This window comes from Pyrus communis, chromosome 11, assembly GCF_041283825.1.
Source record: "Pyrus communis isolate YQ-2024b chromosome 11, ASM4128382v1, whole genome shotgun sequence".
NCBI lineage: Eukaryota > Viridiplantae > Streptophyta > Magnoliopsida > Rosales > Rosaceae > Pyrus > Pyrus communis.
Genome location: NC_142575.1, coordinates 26,273,620 through 26,293,934, shown reverse-complemented (window position 1 = coordinate 26,293,934; position 20,315 = coordinate 26,273,620).

Below are 20,315 nucleotides of genomic sequence, written 5' to 3'. Positions count from 1 at the left end.
TCATAAGTGGAATGAAAAACAAGGGATTCTACCATGCAAACCACAGCCAAAACCTTATCGGACATGTAAGGAGCAAGAATAAACTTCTTCATACATATAGATCGATGAATGGCAATTGACGGAGTTTTGACACGTTGCAGGCATGGAAGTTATGGAATGAAGGTTGACCTTTAGAGCTGATTGATACATATTTAGCAAGCTCATGTACGCTATCAGAAGCATTGTGTGGACATCCTGAGGATAGGCCAAACATGGCATCTGTGGTTATAATGTTGGGATGTGAGATTGCATTGGCTCACCCAAAACACCTGGTTTCTTTATAGAATGGAACCACATGAAGCAGATGATCAGTCGTCTTCAACCAACGAAATATCAATTACGCCTTTGGAGCGTCGATAGGGGTCGATTGGTTATATAGGTTAAATGCTTAACGTGCGCACGCTCTGTTTCGCTTGATTTCTCTTTTTAATATTTCACACTACGCTAGATTCTGATAATTGTTAAGGTCAAAGTTGGTATCTGCAGTCAACAAGGATATGAAGTTAAGGGAAACATTTGGAGGAAATTGGGGAACAGATGAAGAGAATTATGCAGGCACGGAAAGAGGGAGGTTCATCCCAAGGCAGTGGCAGCTGGCCTTCAACAGCCGTAAGGCATCCATGATTTACCTCATTTGGAACTACCGTGGTCTTAGGTCAGACATAGTAGTTCGGGCCCTCCGTGGGCTGATTCGGAAGCATATACCTACTATGATCTTTTTGTCTAAGACCAAAATAAAAGATCATAAGATTGATGGTATTAGTAGGCGCTTGGGTTACTCTCATGGTTTTCATGTTTCTCTAGTTGGAAGGGCAGGTGGGTTGAGTCTATGGTGGCAGGAAATGCTTAAAGTTAATGTCATTTTTCACCTCGAAGCATGTCATTGATGTTTTTTATTACCTGGATGAGACTAGTTCTTAGGTACGGAGTACTTTTGTTGATGGAACATCGCACTGCGCTGAAAAGGTGGATTTCTGGAATTGGATGCAAAACTCTTTTGGTTCGAAGAACATCTTGTGACTTTGAGGAGGGGATTTCAATGCGTTTGTGTGGGATTATGAAAAATCAGGAGAAGCTAGTGTCTTGTACAATCAACCTGGCTACCTCAGTAATTTTTTGGAAACCGTGGACTTGATGGACCTAGGATTCATTAAGCCTAAATTTACTTGGCGTGGGATAAGGGCGAGGCAACTTATTGAAGAAAGGTTAGATCGGGCAACTGCTAACGGTCTGTGGCAAGACCTCTGGCCCAATGCTGTGGTCATTCATGAGATGACTGTTGGTTCGAATCACTGTCTGGTGGTGGTTCAATCTCAACCTTCGATTAAGAAAAGGAAAAAACCTTTTTATTTTGAGGCGTTTTGGGCTAAGGAGGAGGATTGTAGGGATATAGTGCAAAAGAGCTGGAGTTTGCTTAACAGGGAGAATTGGATGGATATGTGGCACCATAAACTTTCAACTTGTAAGTCTCATCTAATTAATTAGAATAAAACCAAGTTTAAGAAAAGAGGGGTGGAGATCGAAAGGTTGATGAATCATCTAGATGGTCTGCAACTTAATTAGGTGGAAAATTTGGAGGAAATAAAGTCTATAACAACTAGTGTTGATCAACTGAGGGAACAAGATGAGATGTATTGGCTGCATCGATCTAGGGTGAAATGGCTTCGAGAGGGTGACGCAAACACGACGTTCTTCCATCGCACAACTCTCCATATGAGGAGGATTAATAAGATCACCAAAATTAAGGGAGATGACGGGCTTTAGGTGAAAGATAATCAGTAAGTCTCGGGGTTGGTGGAGGAACACTTTAAAGCCTTGTTTACCTCGGTGGGTAACAGGGATTGGGGAGATACGCTTGATTGCATTGAGCCTCTGGTTTCGGATTCGATGAATGCTGAGCTTTCTAAACCTGTGGCTGATAAGGAGATCAAGGATGCGGTTCATCAAATGGGTGGATTGAAGGCCCCGGGGCCGTATGGTTTTCAAGGTATATTTTACCATTCCTACTGGGACATCATTTTGGAGGAGGTGAAGGGTTTGGTGGGGGATTTTATGATGGGGGTGGGCATCTCTAAGAGGATTAATTCTACTCACATTGTGTTGATTCCTAAAGTTGCAAATCCGAAATCGGTGTCTTAATATCATCCTATCAGCTTATGGAATTTTTCTTTTAAGATCATTTCGAAGATTTTGGCGAATCGTTTGAAACGATGTTGCCCGGTTTAATCTCACCAATGCAGAATGCCTTTGTTATGGATAGGCAAATCCAGGATAATATTAGGATTGCTCACGAATTGTTCCACTTTCTGAAGATCAGAAAAACTAAGTGGAAGTATGAAATGGGTATTAAACTTGATATGCACAAGGCATATGACCGAGTTGAATGGGATTTCTTAGAAACGGTTTTGCTGAAGTTGGGTTTTTGTAGGGGTTGGACAAATTTGATCATGAACTGTGTGTGTACAGTGGAGTTTGCGACGTTGCTTGATGGTCAGCCTAGGAATCAATTCACCCCTTCTCGTGGAATTCACCAAGGAGACCCTTCATCTCCTTATTTGTTTCTCTTGGTTAGTGATGTTTTCTCCCAGCTTATCCAACATGGTGTTGATTATGGGCCGATTAATGGTGTTCGAATGAATCCTACGAGTCTTACTATATCGCATTTGTTATTTGCTGACGATACATTAATTTTCCTCCAAGCTAATCGTTAGAATTGTGAAAATATCATGCATATTCTATACAAGTATTCACTTGCCTCAGGATAACAGGTTAGTCTCCACAAGTCCAGTGTGTATTTTAGCAGTAATGTTCATTCTCAGCTGCGAGCTCAACTTAGCTCCATCCTGGAAATGGCTTTGGTTTCCGATCCGAAGGATTATCTTGGACTACCGACTATTTGGGGGAGATCTAAACGACAAAGCCTTGCTTATGTGAAGGGGATAGTTCTTAGGAAGATTTTTATTAAAGCTGTGATTCAGGCTATTTTGGCTTACCCTATGAATCTTTTTAAATTCCCCGTTGCAGTGTGTAAAGACCTGGATTCTCTTTCTGCTCGATTTTGGTGGGGATATACTAAAGGGCAAATGAGGATACATTGGGTAAGCTGGGAAAAGTTGGGACGGCCCAAGTGTGCTGGGTGTTTAGGATTTCGGAACTTTCAGGACTTTAATGATGCTTTGCTTGTTAAACAATGTTAGAGACTTATTCATAATCCCAACTCCCTGTGGGCTCGGACTCTTAAGGCTCGATATTTTCCTTATTCTTTATTCTTTGATGCTAAACTTAGGAATCGAGCCTCGTGGGCTTGGGCTAGCCTTCTGGTGGGGCGGGATATCCTTAAAGATGGTGCCTATTGGCAAATTCTTAATGGCAAAGATACAAGACTTTGGATCGATAGGTGGCTGCCTTCGCTTCCTCTTGGTCATCTTGTTCCCTGAAGTTATAATCATATTACTATGAATACGAAGGTTTCCTCCCTTATTTGCCAGAGTACTAAAACTTGGGACATCGACTTCTTACGTCTGTTCATTTCGGAGAAGGAGGTCAATGCTATTCGTGCCACCCTTCTGGTGAAACTTTCCAACCAAGATCAGTTGATTTGGACAGCGGAGAAACATGGCAAGTACTCAATTAGGTCGAGTTACCATTGGATTCACTCTGCAAGGATAAGGGTGGGGGCATCTATCTATATAGATAATTTGCTCTAGAATGGTGTTTGGAACATTAAAGCACCTCCAAGAATTCTCAACTTTATCTGGAGAGCTGTTAATGAGCCGTTGTCCAAGATGAAGGGTTTATTCTTACGACGGTTGGTCTCCTCTCCAATGTACCCAATCTATAAGAATCAGGATGAATCGGTTATGCATATGCTTTTTCTTTGTCCCTGGGCGACGCCAATTTGGTTTGGTGGTCAACTTAGTCTTCAGATTATTGGGGATGGCGCTTCTTCCTTTCTCAATTGGATCCGTGGTATGATGAATGTGGGCCTCCACTAGCAGGATAGATTAAGGATCCTCTCAGTTATTGCTTTTTCTTGCTGGCACATCTGGAAGGCTAGGTGTAATTATGTCTTTAATGTTATGGCTGTTGTCCCTTCCTAGGTAATGCATGCTATTTCTTTCTCCGTTGCTTCTTTTTGGGAGACAAAGGCTCCTAGCTCCTTTATTGCTCAATCTATCTATGCTCCTACCAGGCCTATTCTTCGTTGGTGTCCCCCTACCGACCCTTACATCAAACTTAACGTGGATGCAAGTTGGTCCCCAGTGGATGGTGGGGCTTGTTTGGCTGTGGTGTTGAGAGACCATCAAGGCCAATTTGTGGAGGCTCAGAAGCTCTCTATTGTGGCTTGGTCGGTGGTTCGCTGAGGTGATGGCGATGCTTAGGGGATGCGAGTTGGCAGCTGACCTCAGTATTGGTTGGGTAGTAGCGGAGTCGGATTCATGAGAGGTAGTTTCTTCTTTGAATGGGGATATTTCTAATGGCAGCTGAGAAGTGTTCCCTATATTTCAAAATATTTTGAGTGTGGGGACCTGTTTTTAGGGTTGTCACTAGTCTTGGGTTCCAAGACCGACCAACCAGACGGCAGACTTTTTGGCATCGACGACGAACATGGAGATGTGCGGTAAAACTTGGGTCAGACAACCTCTATCTTCATGGATTCACATTCTCAACCGAGATGGGCTTCCTTGCCCTCCGTAAGTGTTTTTGTATTGTGGTGGTGTGCTGGGACAACGCTTAGCCTTTGTGGCAGCATCTCTCAGTTGTTGTCCCTCACACTGCCCTTTATTCTGTTTTGCTTTGCTTGTCCCTTCTATGGACTTTCCTTGTAATGTTGGCTTTTTCCCTAGTTATGCATATTTCACGTCTTCCCACAAAAAAGAAAGAAAGAAGGTATTTGGAACACAAGGAGCAGGCAGTGCAAGAGCAGTGATTAAGATCACATACACACACACACACACACACACACACACATATAGGGTCGTTCCAATCATTCCCGTATTAGAATTTTTATAGTGCTTGAACAAGTAATCCTTATTATAATACAAGTAACCCTCAAGAGATAAAGTATATATATAATCCCACAATTACAAGGACTTGTACTTATAATCCTACAAGAAAAAGGATTCCACTAAGCTGACTAACAAGACTTTTCCATTCAAAAGATTTATACTACTCGACTCTTAATGTTCAATTCATACTCACTCTTACATTCTCCCACTTGAGTATGATATATGACCAACAGCCTTATAAATCATGGAAGTGATCACCAAGTCCAAATTAGCAGAAAGCTTATCTCCACATTCAACTTTACCTAAGCATTTCAAAGCATGGAACTCACAAGTCTCTTTTGTCCATCACAAAATCAACTTAAGAATCACAACATGCCCAAATTGCTCTCTGTATTCATGTGAACATATGTTTACAGTAATGTCAAAATCATTACTCCTACTTTTCCAATATAATCTTAACACAACAATTGTCAAGACAGCAGTTAATAACCAAAACTTATTAACCACAAACCATTCTATATATCAGAATAACCCATTCAATATTTCAATAAAGGTATTCTGCAACAAAGTCACAAAATGACTTTCTAGCAAACTAAACTATCATATTCTCTAGTACAATTGATCACAAAGTTTGGAAAAATTAAACCCTTAGTGAAAACCAAAATAATGACTAAAAACTATTTGAGAAAATAAAACTCAATTCAAAACAAAACATAAACTGATTTAGCTTTGAGGACGGCTGCTTCAATACCAAAATATCACAGTGAAGCACCAACATAGTCCTGATACTAGAATAGATCACTCCCACTTGTCAAAAGATTCTAACACACCCATTCAAGCTACATGTCGTTTGAACACATTATTGGGAAATGCCTTTGTTAAAGGATCTGTAATCATCAAGCCAGTTGATAAGAACTGAATTTCAATCTCCCCTTTCTTAACCATTTCTCTTACTTTAAGAAACTTCACATCCATCAATCATGAAGCCGAAGTTTTATTGTTATTCTTGGAGAAAAACCCTGCTACAGAATTATCACAGAACATTCTTAAAGGCTGCTTCACTGAATCCACAATCTTCATTTCAGCAATAAAATTTTTGAACTAAACAGCCTACTTCATTCCCTCAAAACATGCCACAAATTCAGCTTCCATTATAGAAGTTGACAAAATTGTTTGCTTGGCACTTTTCCAAGGAACAACACCTCATTTCATCATAAAAATATAGCCTTCAGTTGACTTCCTTTCATCCACATCCCCAACAAAATCTGAATCAGTATAGCCAATAATTTCCAAACAATCTTCTCTGCCATGCACCAACATGAACTCTTTTGTTCTCTGTAAATACCTTAAAACTTGCAGCTATCTAGTGAGATTCACCTGGATTTGATTGAAATTTTCCCAGCAAGCCAACAATAAATGCTAAGCCAGACCTAGTACAAATATTAGCATACATGAGACTACCAACTAATGAAGCATAAGGTTTCATCTTCATAAATTTAGCCTCAACTTCACTCTTAAGACATTGATCTCGAGAGAACTTATCACCCTTGTTTACTGGAACATCAGTCTTATTACAATTTTCCATATTGAATCTGTTAAGTACTCTTTCAATATATCCCTTATGAGACAAACCAAGAAGTTTCCTTTGTCTATCTCTTACTATTTCAATTCCAAGTACATAATGAGCCTCCCCTAAATCCTTTATTTCAAAGTTTGTACTCAAAACGGTCTTGGTTTTCCATAAGCAATTGTAAATTCGAACTGGCAAGCAAGATATCATCAACATACAAAACTAGGAAGATGAAATTCGAACCTTTGAACTTAAGATAAATGTAGTCATCCATCTTATTCTCTACAAAGTCATGAGTTGTAATTACTTGATCAAATTTGAGAAACCATTGTCTTGAGGCCTGCTTAAGTCCATAAATTGACTTATTAAGCTTGCAGACCATCTTATCGTTCCTCCTTTCAACAAATCCAATAGGCTGAATCCTATGAATGTCTTCTTGTAAGTCACCATTTAAGAAGGCAGTTTTAACATCCATCTGGTGTAATTCTATATTAAAATGAGATGTCAAAGCCATAATAACCCTCAATGAATCTTTAGAAGAAACCGGTGAGAATGTGTCATTGTAGTCAATACCCTCATTTTGATTAAAACCCTTTACTACCAATTGTGCTTTATATCTTTCAATTTTCCCAGCTGCATCTCTTTTAGTCTTAAAGACCCATTTGCAACCAATAGGCTTGATTTGAGATGAAGAGTTAAATAGTGTCCACACTTTGTTCTTATACATTGATTCCAACACTTCTTCCATAGCCTTATGTCACAATGCTACTTGAGGACTTTGAATAGCTTGATGATAGGTAATTGGATCATCTATATCCCCTATGTCAAATTCAGCTTCTTGAAGATAAACATAATCTGCAGAAAAAACTGATTTTCTATTTCTGTTAGATTTCCTCAAAGGCTGTTGAACATTGACTTGATCTAGACTCGGAATAGGTTGTAGCTCTTTTAAAATTGGTGAGGCATTAACAGTTTCATTCATAAGATGATCTTCTGCAGCAATTTATGCAATCTCAAATCCAATCAATTCCTCATCTAGATCAATAGCTTGTGCAGAAGATCTTGGTAACACAGAGACCTGATTATAGTCCATAAGTGATGAACTATCATCTTGTTGGTCTAATTCTTCAAATTCAAAGCTATATTGAATCAAGTCTGACACATCTTCATATTCTAGGAAAATTGTATTATGTGTCTCTTGAATTCTGGTATGTACTTAAGGACAATAAAATTTGAACCCCTTCGATTTCTCAGGATATCCAACAAAATAGAATGAACTAGTCCTTGGATCAAGTTCCTTTTCATTAGGGTTGTAGAACCTTGCTTCTGCCTTGTATCCCCATACATGGAAGTGATGGAATGTTGGTGTTCTTCTGGTCCATAACTCGAAATGTGTCTTTGGAACTAACTTTGAAAGTACTATATTGAGAATATAATTTGCAGTTCTTAATGCTTCACCCCAGAGAAATCCAAGTAACTTGGACCTTGAAACTAGGCTTCTGACCATCCCCAGAGTTATGTTCCTCCTCTCTGCAACTCCATTCTGCTGAGCTGTCCTAGGAGTTATGTACTGAACCACAATGCCTTGTTGTTGAAGAAAGTAGGCAAAAGAACCCTTTTGTTGCCCACCTTCCGTATACCTGCCAAAGTATTCCCCTCATCTATCTGATCTAACAATTTTAATCAATAAGTTTAACTATTTTTCTACTGCACTTTTAAAGACTTTGAAACACTCAACGACTACAAACTTATCTTTTATAAGAAAGATATAACTATATCTAGAAAAATCATCTATAAAGCTCACAAAATATGAATTACCACAAATGGTTTTAACAGAGAAAGGTCCACAAACATCTGTATGTATAATTTCAAGCAAGGCATGACTCCTTTTAGCATCTAACTTTCTTACATTGGTTGTCTTTCCCTTCATGCAGTCAATCTAATCAAACGTGTTTTTGAAATCAATGTCAGGTATGAACTTTAATTTCGACAGCTGCAAAATTCTTTGTTTGGAAATATTTGCTAATCTTTTATGCCACAACATGTAGGTATCATCAATATGCATTCTCTTGGTTGTTATACTTAAAATCTACAAGCTATTGGACTCCACTGAGCATTGCAATTTCCATAAATGATCATGTGAAATCCCGTCCTCAGAATTTCACTATTTACTACGTATTTTTTATATTAAATTTCGTATTTTGGATTACATTTTTTTAGTTAACTTTTTTTTAATTCCGTAAATTTTAGGAATTAAATCGAATAGTTATCGGGTTTGAATTTTCGTAATTAATCTTTAAAATTCGTTGACTTTTCGAGGTCACAATTAATGTTTTCGAATAGATTTTGAAACCACGAGCACATAGGCAAGATTATAACGAAAAAGTTACGGAGGTTCAAAATCATTTTCTTTCTTTTATTAAATTTTAGATTAGACTAAAGGCAAAGGACCAATAAGATAAACGAGGAAAGTTGTGTCTTTGGAAGGGTGTGGTTCGGTTTAGTAAACGAGGAAAGTTGAGTCTTTGATTTGTTGGTCCCTACCAGATTACAGAGATGATTGGTACAGTTTCTTATAGATTGGAGCCACCACCAGAGTTAGCATAGATTCACAACGTTTTCATGTTTCCATGCTTCAGAAATATATGTCGGATCCCTATCATGTTATTCAACCAGAACCGATGGAAGTGAATTAGGATACAAGTTATGTGGAGGCGCTAGTGGCGATTATTGACCGGCAAGAGAATACTCTGAGAAACAAAGTCATCCCGTTAGTAAAAGTGATGTGGAGAAACCATTCAGTTGAGGAAGCGACATGGGAAACAAAGGATTTGATGAGGAGCTAGTATTGATATCTTTTTAGTTGAGTTTGTAATTTCGAGGACAAAATTTCTTTTAAGGGGGTAAAATTGTTATACCCTACCCCCAAATTATTGTAAATTTCAAAATTTCCCTAAAGATTTATGAAATTTACATTTTAATCGCCCACCTATTACCTTATCTGGATCCATTTTCTAGATTCTTTCCACTCCCTACTTGCCACATGGCAACCCACTAACTCACCCTATCCCTCTCTTTCTCTTTCAGCTTTCACTCTCATCTCTCTCAGAGAACTCTCTCTCTCTCTCTCCCCGATCGACCCGCACATCCATGCATGCCCTTAGAGGCACCTCGACAACGACGCAGCAACAGCACCACCCTCATGGACCTCCCCTCCCTCTCCTTTGTCTCTGCGAAGCCCCGAGACACCCAGAGGACACCCAAAACTCTTCAGCGAGCCCCATGCCTTTCGAGCAAGATCCCGACCATCTCCGGCAGCTTCACAGTGAATCTTAGGTGCAATTATTAGCGACGATTTCATAATTCCTATTTTACACAACTCTCCGACGATGGAGTATCTGTGAGTAGACCCCTTCTAAAATGCATGTTTTAATAGTATAAATGCATACATGAAAAGCATGATTTAATGAAATATTTTATGAGTAAATTAGATTTACACTTATGATTATCATGCTTACTACAAATATTTTGGAATACCATATTTTATCAAACTTATGTTCTTTGTAGTATATATGATGGATGACTATATACTGCTTATGAACATGTTTTTACTCTTCTTTATAGTATATATGATGGACGACAATATACTATGAATATGTCTTTGAGATATATGTACTTATGTTTGGAAAAAGTATATTCAATGGTTTTGTGCGTATCTAGTGGTCTTATATTAACCCTCCGGTTGGGTGTTGTAAGAGCCTCCGGGTGATGACCTTGGGGTTGGGTGCTGTAGGAGCCTTCAGGTGATGATGCTTATATTGGCCCACAGGTTGCGTGTTGTAGGAGCCTACGGGCGATTGATACTCATGAAGGAAGTGTTCTGCAGGAAGAGTTCTATATGCCTTCGAGCAATACTGATGCCACTAGTTAGCACACTATATGAGATATGTTTTATGAAGGTTTTATGGCATGCTAGGGTTTTTGGAAACCTATTACATATCACGCTATGAGTTTTCATTAAACTTTGGGGGTTAGTATGTTGATAACTGTTTCAGTATTATATATATATATATATATATATATATATATATATATATATATCAAATTAGTCCACTCATGTTTTTTTGTGCCCCCTCAGGTCATAGGAACGAAGAATACGATTCGAGATACAAGGCTTTCCCCTACCAGTGATACCGCGTCATCCTCTCTGCTTTAACTTCTATTGTAATAGCACCTTTCTATTTTATCTTCTGCTTGTACTCTGAACTAGTTGTATGCTCTGAACATGTCATACATTATCATTATCTTTATCATTATTGGCAGTTGAATATTAGTATATCAATTTTGTAGTTCGATCGAAATTTATACACATGTTTTACATGTTCTCAACATATGCATTCATTAAATAGCTTGCGTCACCCTCAGGTGTCGGCCAGCACGTGGCCATCCCGATGTCCCTCGGACATCGGGATCAGGGCGTGTCAAACATGACCATTTGAACTTTTTTTAGGTCAATGAAACCATTAAACTTGAAGAGGATTAATAAAGGAAATGTGAGGGTTGACTTATGACTCATTGGATATATATATATCAGGGAATTGTTATTGGCAAAAATTCTCATTCTACATTCCAAACATTCTATATTTAGAAAGAAAAATACATTTGTGAAGAGTGTAGAATGAGATTTTTTGAATGCCAATAACATTTCCCTAAATAAAAATTACAACAGAGAATCCTAGTGTAAATACGATAGAAAATATAATAACCACACAAAAAGAATCCTAATCCCTGTCATTTATAATGGCCTATTTTTTGGAAATGAAAAGACAATCGTGCACTTTTTTATACAAACATTTTATATTTTATTGTAGGTCTATTTAGTTGAAATTATTGAGCGGAAGGAGAGGTGCGGCAAGCAAGAAAGAGAATTTGGTGAATTATGAGGTGGGGGCTTTTAGATCTAAGTCTAAAAATATAGATGGTTTTTAGGAGTGAGTCCAATTATCTAATTACATGTTTTTATTTCTTTCATGCTCAGTTTATATTTTTTTTAAATATTAAAAATCAATTAAAAATCTTCTAATATTATGCATTTTTCAAACTCCAAAAAATCTAATTAATATCTTTCAACAACAAAAACTAATATACTAACATAAATTATCTACAAAACATTCTAACTTAACTCAAGTAACAAATATATGAATATATATTATACATGTAAGCGACATATGAAACTGTTGACCCTAAAAATTACAAAACCTACGTGGCGCGCAGGCCGAGTAACTAATAAGCTAACTACGTCCTTCGGTCGAATGCGGGGCGTGCCAACTCGTCGGCCGAGCCTGGCCGAGGAGTAAAATTTGTTGATGTAGCTTTGAGCGCGTTGCTGACTTCTTTAACTTGCGATTGCGACCGAGGAATGAACACTCTCGGTCTCTGGGTTCTACAGCCTGAAGACAAGGCTGCTAATTCTGCGGAGTTCACAAATCGTCCGAGCCCGATTCGGTCACTGTGATTATATTCGTGAGAGTATAAGCACGTCGAATCGAGACCAAGGTGTATGGGCACAGGTACTCGAACGTGATATATGTCTTGATGGTAAACGTAGTTCGGCCGTCGGAATGCCGAACCCTGAAACTCACTTGCGAGTATCCAATCATAAAACCACTCGGCGGCCAGTACGCCGAGCAATGTAATTCGTAACACCTAACTATGCCGAGAAAGCTTAGCAAGGTGACCTCTGCCAACAAAGGTTCGAAAACCTTTCTCGACCGAGACTTAGATAGATAATCGGTCGACCTCGACGCAGTGCTGTTTATCCAAACTGAAGATGCTTCTCGATCGGCTGATTCTGCGGCAGCAGTGCTATTTATCCAAACTGAAGGTGCTCGCCGGGCGCTTCCACAGTGCTGTTTATCCAAACTGAAGGTGTGTCGGCAGGAAAAGAAAAGGAAAAAATCTCAAGATGTTGAGAGGTTTTGCGCAGGGCAATTGTATGCTGATTTGAAGGTCCTTTGAATGGTGTTCGCAGCCTTGTATTTATAGAAGCAGATGTGTGGTGCGGGTTCACTTGTGTAGAATTTGATTTTAATTCAAACTCACCAGCTAGAGTCTAGGCCAAAGACTTCTCAAGATAAGCAACAACCTATCTTTTAGATGTCATCATTATCTCCTCATTTTTAGAAATAATTTTCTTAATAATTCGCCAGATAACATTGTGATTATTAAAATCATAATATTATCTAGACAAATTATTAATCAATTATCTCAACCTTCTTCCAATCCAATGGCTCAGAATTTTACTCATTCTACGGTCTCGATTGCTCAGGCCGATAGTGTAAAATCGGGTTCAAACAGAAACCTAACTAAAAAGTAGGAAAAAACATAATATACCTACAAGCAAGACACATTAATTTGTGACACGTTGATTATAAAAAAGAATCTGTCATATAGATACATAAAAATAATTAACCTGTGATATAGGTTGATTATAAAAATAAAAAATAAAATCTATAAATGAGGTTTAAAGCAAGAGGAAGAACAAGAAATAATAAAAAATAAAAATAAAAAGAAATAATCGAAGAGATAATTAGGAAGAAATTTGATTTTTATAATAAATCTTATCATTGAACAGATAATTATTGATAATAAAATAATTAAATTTAAGGAATTGGACTTATTTTAATAAATTGGACTATTCCTACTATTGGCTAAAAAAATTGGACTTATATCAAGTTTTCCCTTATGAGGTGTGTATATCTTATTCCATTGTGTAGCTATTTATAGTAGTAGAAAGGTAAATTCCTTACCCCAATAGGTATTACAACTTAAACAAGATGCTATCTAAAAGATATGGTAGAATCCCAAAACAATTTCGTAAAATTTACACAATTACATTCCTAACTTAATTAAGACTGCAACATATTCTTCATAATAAATCAATAAATTAATTTCAAACTCGTTCTTTTATGTCTCTCTCCCCCTACACTAATTAGAACTAATGAAAGGAATTTTATGGAAATCCATGCATTACGGAAAGGGTAATTCTAGTTAGATTAAATTTGTAGATTAAATATGCAAACAAAATGATGTGTTACCAATAGAAATAAGCATGTTAATCAACACTTAGGTAATAATCTAATCATCAACTTTTATATCATTTAATTTACAAGATTTTATCTATAAATATAATCTCTCGAGCATTACCCTTTCCTTTCACTTAATATAGAATATTCCCTCTATTTATAGCAAAATATCTTTGTTTAAAAAACTAAATAATCTAAAACTATACCAATGTCTGTAAAGATCACTCCAGCTTTCTTCTTAAAAATGCAGTCATGCGTTACCAGTCAGTTGATTCTTCTCAATTATGAAACTACAATATTGTCTTTTGAATTTGGTGTATATACATGCTTATTTCTCTTCTTTGTACGCTTAAATTTCGTCTTTAAATACCCCATCAATTTTATTTTTAAAAAAAATATACTTTTATACTCATATATGAAATTACCGGGCCTAGTGATTTCTTAAAAGAAAAAATTTATTTTCTTTGAACAGTCATAGAATTTTGAAACAAATAACGTGTTAACCAAGCAAAAAACCAGTTAATTTTATTTTACCATGCTTATCTACACTTCACATAGCATGCACAAACCCAGTAACAGTGGCATACCAAAACTGATGTTGGTCGGGCCAAGGTTGTTTTTCCTTCATTTTTTGAAGGTTTCTCTTGTAAAAGTCTTTAATATTCTCGTCTCTTTATTTTATTAATTTATTTTCTACTGGGTCGTAGGATTGAAACTGTACTTCAATTCCTCCGTCTGAACAATTTTAATTAGTCGAACTTGTCTGCTGAATTTGTTTTTCTCAGTTCATCCGTGTTTTCAAAGATGCCAAAGAAAAGAATAACTAACATGTTGGCGAAAGCGAACTTGGTGCTCGCCACTTGGAATTCTACGTTTTAGACTTTGAATCACACACCAAAGAGATTTTTTAGTGTACCTGAACGCCAAATGTGATTATACAATTGATTAAAAATTAAAAAAAAATTACAACTAATTATGTCATGACACTTTATATACTCAATCGTGTTCTCTTACACTAATTTTTTTTTTTTTCACCCATTAAACCTTCCCCCAAAAAGACGCCATTGAAATTAATTTCTTTTGAAATTTTTTACATTTTCGTCACTTTTGAAATTTCTTTCTTCACGAAAAGTCTCATTCCGCGTGTTGATGATAAACGTCAATTTGGAGAACGTCCCTTGAATTAACAATGCTTGAGATGATGGATATGAAAGCATAGCACAACAAAAAAGAAATTTCGCTTGCCCACGTTTTCTTGTGCAGTGTTAATTCTATTAATTTAGGGTACTGCTATTCACACATTCATTTTTATTTCTAACACATTCTTATTAATTTTTGTTCATTGATCATTTTTAATTCATTCGATCCGAAGACAGAAAATTGAGATTGATGTGTAAAAGATAAAAATAAGTGTGTAAATAGCAACATTCCTAATTTTTACCGATCGATTTCTGTTTTCAATTATTATATAAAACAAAATATGTCGGTGACGCAAACCAAATATGGTTATAGTTCGACGCTTTACTTAGTTTTTGTCCACGTTGGACCAAATGTAAATACGTAGAGCAAGTGTTATTTCTTTTTAAATGATGTAGCAGTGTTCAATCTTGTATTATTTATAAAATAGACACTCTTTATTTTAACTAAATTTGGGTTCCCAAATTTTTAAAAATTATTGTGTAATACGCAAATTTTATTTAAACCCAATTAATCTCTTTCTACACCTAATTTAAATTTTAAATGTTAATTGTCTATTTTACCCTAATGCATAATTACTATTAAGTACAAAATAAAATCAATAATAAAACTCAAATTTATCAATAAACCCACACACTATAATTAAACCCTAGCATCACCCTTTGTTTATTCTACGTTCATTCCTGCTAAAACCCTTATAGCTCTGATAGAGAAAAACAAGCTTTTCTATTGAATGTAGCCAATACTAGGAGCATGTTGATCAATTTAAGCAACGTCGAGGGCTAGAAAATGTAGCCACTAATGATGTTGTGGCTCTTGAAGATGATTAAAAATGTTTTGATAGATATGTTGAAATTTCCTTTTTTTTTTAGTTTATTTTCTGTCATGTTTTAAGTCTAGAACTCACGATGGAAATGTTGGTAATGTGAAAAAGTGAACTAGTTACAACAATCTTCATGTAATTCTTCGAATCAAGATAAGCAAATTACAACTACTTGCTGTTGGAAAAGTTGATAATTGGTTTCTTTTAATTACAAGGTTTTTTTTGGTTTTTTAAAATCTCAGTGTTTTCCATGTTATCAAATATCCATGTTGCAACTGGTGATTGGGCAAATGTTGCATGTGTGAGGCTGCAAATGAGGAGCACCAGTGTCCAGAAACCTCCCAGGGCTAGTTCCATTGAGGTGGACAACGAGGTCTATGAAATTACCGTTTTTGACAAATTACACTCTAATTTCGACAAAGTATATGCGATGATTGACAGACTTCTTCTACACTTCAAGCAAATGAATGTGTCGTCTCGGAGTATTAGCAATGGGATAGGTGGATAGATTGCGAAATCCAATATTTATTTGGTCAGCATCCGTTGACTCGAAAGTGCCAAAAACACTTCTGCAAGCCTCGTAATTGGAAAAATTCCAAGGAGAAACTTTTTACCAATGTTCTTAGATTATAAACTTGCTTACTTGATAAAGAGAAGGGGATCAATTGTTTGATTTGTTGCTTATGCGCATCAGCATAAAAACAAATAAAACAAAAAGCAAAGCAGCCATGGAAATGCTAGGACGCCTTTTTGAAGACAAAAAAAAAAAAAAAACATTCAATTAGAGATGTTATTTTATAAAGGGGATGAGTGTAAATATAACCTTACATTGTGAATTGGGTTTGAGAGGGTAATTTAGGTAATAAATTTGGGTTTTAAGGGATATTAATTCTTTAATAAAAAAACAATATGAGTGAAGAGGGTAAGTTGGGTGTAGAAAAAGGTTACATAGGTTCAAATAAAATTTCCCTACAACATACAACCTCTGTGGATGCAAATTTTCACCTTCTCCTTCTTGGACAAAATTGCACCTACAAAACAAATCACACCTTTGGTCAAGGCCAAAAAGCCTCACACGCCCACGATGAATGGAGGGGGACTTTGGCCGAAGAACCTCCGTTGCCAAAGTTAGAATTTTGAGGGAAGAGTGTTTGGAGAATTTTGTAGAGTTTTGCAAGAGACTTGGAAGTCATTTTTGGAGAGAATGGAGAGCTATTTCTAGGGATATGGTCGGCCCTATTAGGAGAATAGGGACTTGCCATTTGTGGTATTTTTTGGATGTAATTTGTACTTAAAGATTAATTAGGTAATAAATTCATTAATTGACTAATTAACATAATTTAAAAGAAATGTTTTGGGGGTTACGGAATAATTACCTTGTGGAGAATATAGGATGATGGTGGATGAAATAGTTTTGAATTTGTTACCTATTTTGGACACTTTTGACTTGGTTGAAGGATGATTGCCCGCTGCTTGCGCGTAGGAATCCTGATATGCCTCAAGGGTTATTTTGTCCTCTTCTATCCAAAAATCTTTGTGTTACCTTGTGATTATTTTTGGCTCCACAAATACCCCCACGCATGTTGGGATGCTCGTAGAAAAGGGCAACAGGTGTAAAGATTTTCTTGCTTTAGGAAACTTTGGACTGCTTCCTATTTTGATGTAGATTCCCTCATTAATAGGAAATTAGATCCTTCTAGGAAAGAGAAATAAATTTCTCTCAAAGCCTATTTAAGTCCACCTTAAGTGGGTTATTAAATCAATTTTGAAGAGCGATTTATTCTACCCTACAAGAGAGAGAGAAAGCTTAAAGGATATGTGTTCCCCCTCCTCTAGCAATCTTCTACATCTTGCCCGTGCAAAGGACCGTATTTCATTGCTTTCTTCGTTTTTTCTGTACTTCACTGATGTAAGAAAAATTTCATTTTTCTTGTCCTCTTCGTGGATAGTGATGTCGCGGGGCAACCGTCAGGGTGGTGCGACACATCAACTGGCAGGGGCCAGGAGTCAGCTTGGCATGGGCCAAGGAGGTGGTTTGGCAGGGGCCATTACTTGTGCTGCTCGGCTTGATTGAAGCCAATGATTGGCTCGGCATGGGCCGAGGAAGTGGTGTGGCATTGGCAACGGTTTAGGCTGCCACGTCTGGGCTACTTGCCAAAAATGAGGAAACTGCTTGAGTTTGATTTCTTAACTACTGTAGATGGAATAGTCAAGGATGGAGCTGCCAAGATCGGAGTTGCTAAAGATGAAGTGTCAAATAAGCGAATTGTTAAGTGTAAAAGTGGATGCTGCCCCCTAACCATTTGTTGCCTGGTTGATCTTCAAGCATTCGATCTTTTGAGCTATGTGGCCTTCTCACATTAGAGAGCTTACCCAGATAGGTGTCGAGGATTTAGTTTACCCTCTTATACTGGAGAGCAATTAGTTTATCCTCTCGCACTGGAAAGCAAACCCATATGGGTGTCAGGGAATTGGTTTATCCTCTCGCACTGGAGAGCAATTAGTTTATCTTCTCACGTTGGAGAGCAGACCTATATGGGTGTCAAGGAATTGGTTTACCCTCTTGCATTGGAGAGCAATTAGTTTATCATCTCGCATTGGAGAGCAAACCCTTTTGGGTGTCGGGGAATTGGTTTACCCTCTTGTATTAGAGAGCAATTAGTTTATCCTTTCACACTGAAGAGCAGACCCTTTTGGGTGTCAGGGAATTAGTTTACCCTCTCACACTTGAGAACAATTATTTTATCCTCTCGTACTGGAAAGCATGGAAATCATTATCGTGAATGCAACTGAGGAAAGCTGGACTACTAGGACAACCGAAATAATCCTTAGCTTGCCCCTGGTTCTTACTAGTTGGGTTGGTGTGTCATTCTGGTACTCGTCTGCCCCCGGTGTGCCATTAGGCTGAGCTGCTACATTTGTCGGAGCAGAAGTAGTCTTTATATCCAGCAATCTATATGGGGTAATCCCATCTGCTCGATCTTGTCATTGAAAGATGACTCGCTTATGTTGGTTATGTCTCATCGGAATGCTTTGTCAATAACTTTGTTGCACGAGAAATTACGCAATCACTCAGTCATGAGCCTTTCTACTTCTTCCAGAATTTTCCTTTGTTGGGGGTGGCAAAGCTTTCGGCTACCCCTGGTCATGACCTGCTGGTCTAGGCTGCTCTTCCATGTGTTCGACTCGTCAATGCCACAGTTGCAGTAGGTGTGGTACGTTCCTAGCAGGCGAGCGGGTAACTCGCAAGCTGCTGGTTGAACTTGAGCAGGATTAAGTGACTGCTTCTCTCCGTCCGCTATGCTGCCTACTCCAATGTAAGGTGGAGGATGCTTCTTGCGAGTCTTACCGCGAATGAACACTTCGCTTGGAAGGTTGCTCATGTTGATTATCGATGTGTGGCCCTTATCGTGAGTGTATGTTTGTCCATGGGCCTAACTAAGAGTGCACGCTCCTCCACGCACTAACATGGGAGTATACGCTATCTCGGGGGTCCAGTCGGGAGTGTACTTCGTTAGAATGCTCGGTTCGTGACTGGTCAAGTGGCTGCTTGCCAGGGTGCTAGTGGAAAGGTTCGTCTGCCCTTGTCCTTCTTTGGGACACCTCTTCATGGGCACGTTGGATCTCGGTGCATTGCAAGAGTTGATTCACCAAGGTTATCTATTGTGTAAGGGCGTTCGTCAACTCTATGACTTATCGAGACAAGTGTTGTTAGCTATTTGGGTTGGAAGAGCTTGGAAGGAATATGCCTCCTTGAGCAGTGGAAGTGTCCGGGCACAAGATTTGAATTGGGAAATGTCAAATCTGCAGAGAAACGTGGTGAAAATGCCCCCAACTCAATTGTTGTCTGGATGGTTGAGATAGTCTTTGGCCAATTTGGGCTGCTTGGAATGCCGCGGGAGCAGGCTGGGCCATGAGAATGAGGTGCTTAGCGAAAGCAAGCTGAGCCACGAGAGTGGGCTGCTCGGCGGAAGTAGCCGAGGCCATAGGAGCAGGCTGGGCCACGAGAGTGGGCTGCTCAACATATAATGCACGTGGGTGCGAGGCTTGGGCTCTGCTTGGCAACGCGTTAAGCGTGGAGTGACATAGCTTAGGCCGTGATCCGTCTTGGATGGCACGGCTTGGGCCATGGTGGTGACACTATGGATTTCGTCGCGGGTGGCTACCATGGTAGCCACCACGGTGGTTCCCATGAGGGAAACTCGTGGTGGTGGTGCCGCTCCACCTATTGTCACATTTAGCCTCGTGGATCGCCGTGGTCCATCTCTTAAGTGTTGAAATTTTCATTTGTTGAATTTTCTAAATTTCTAACCATTGTACTTCTCTTTTATGTTTTATCAAAGAATTTTTGCAAATAAAAAATTCTAATAATAATAACATACAAGAAATCTACAAATGGACAAAAAAAATAGAAAACCTTGGATGTGAGAGTCTTCTACGAGTGTGGGACTCAACTCTCAATGAAAGCACCAATTTGTGGATGATACATGCTGCATTGTCTTCAAAGATCGTCGTAGGAATGTCAACAATTGATGTAAGACCACTAGTGCTTCGAATATGTCCCATAACTTCTCTCAGCCAAAAACACTCAC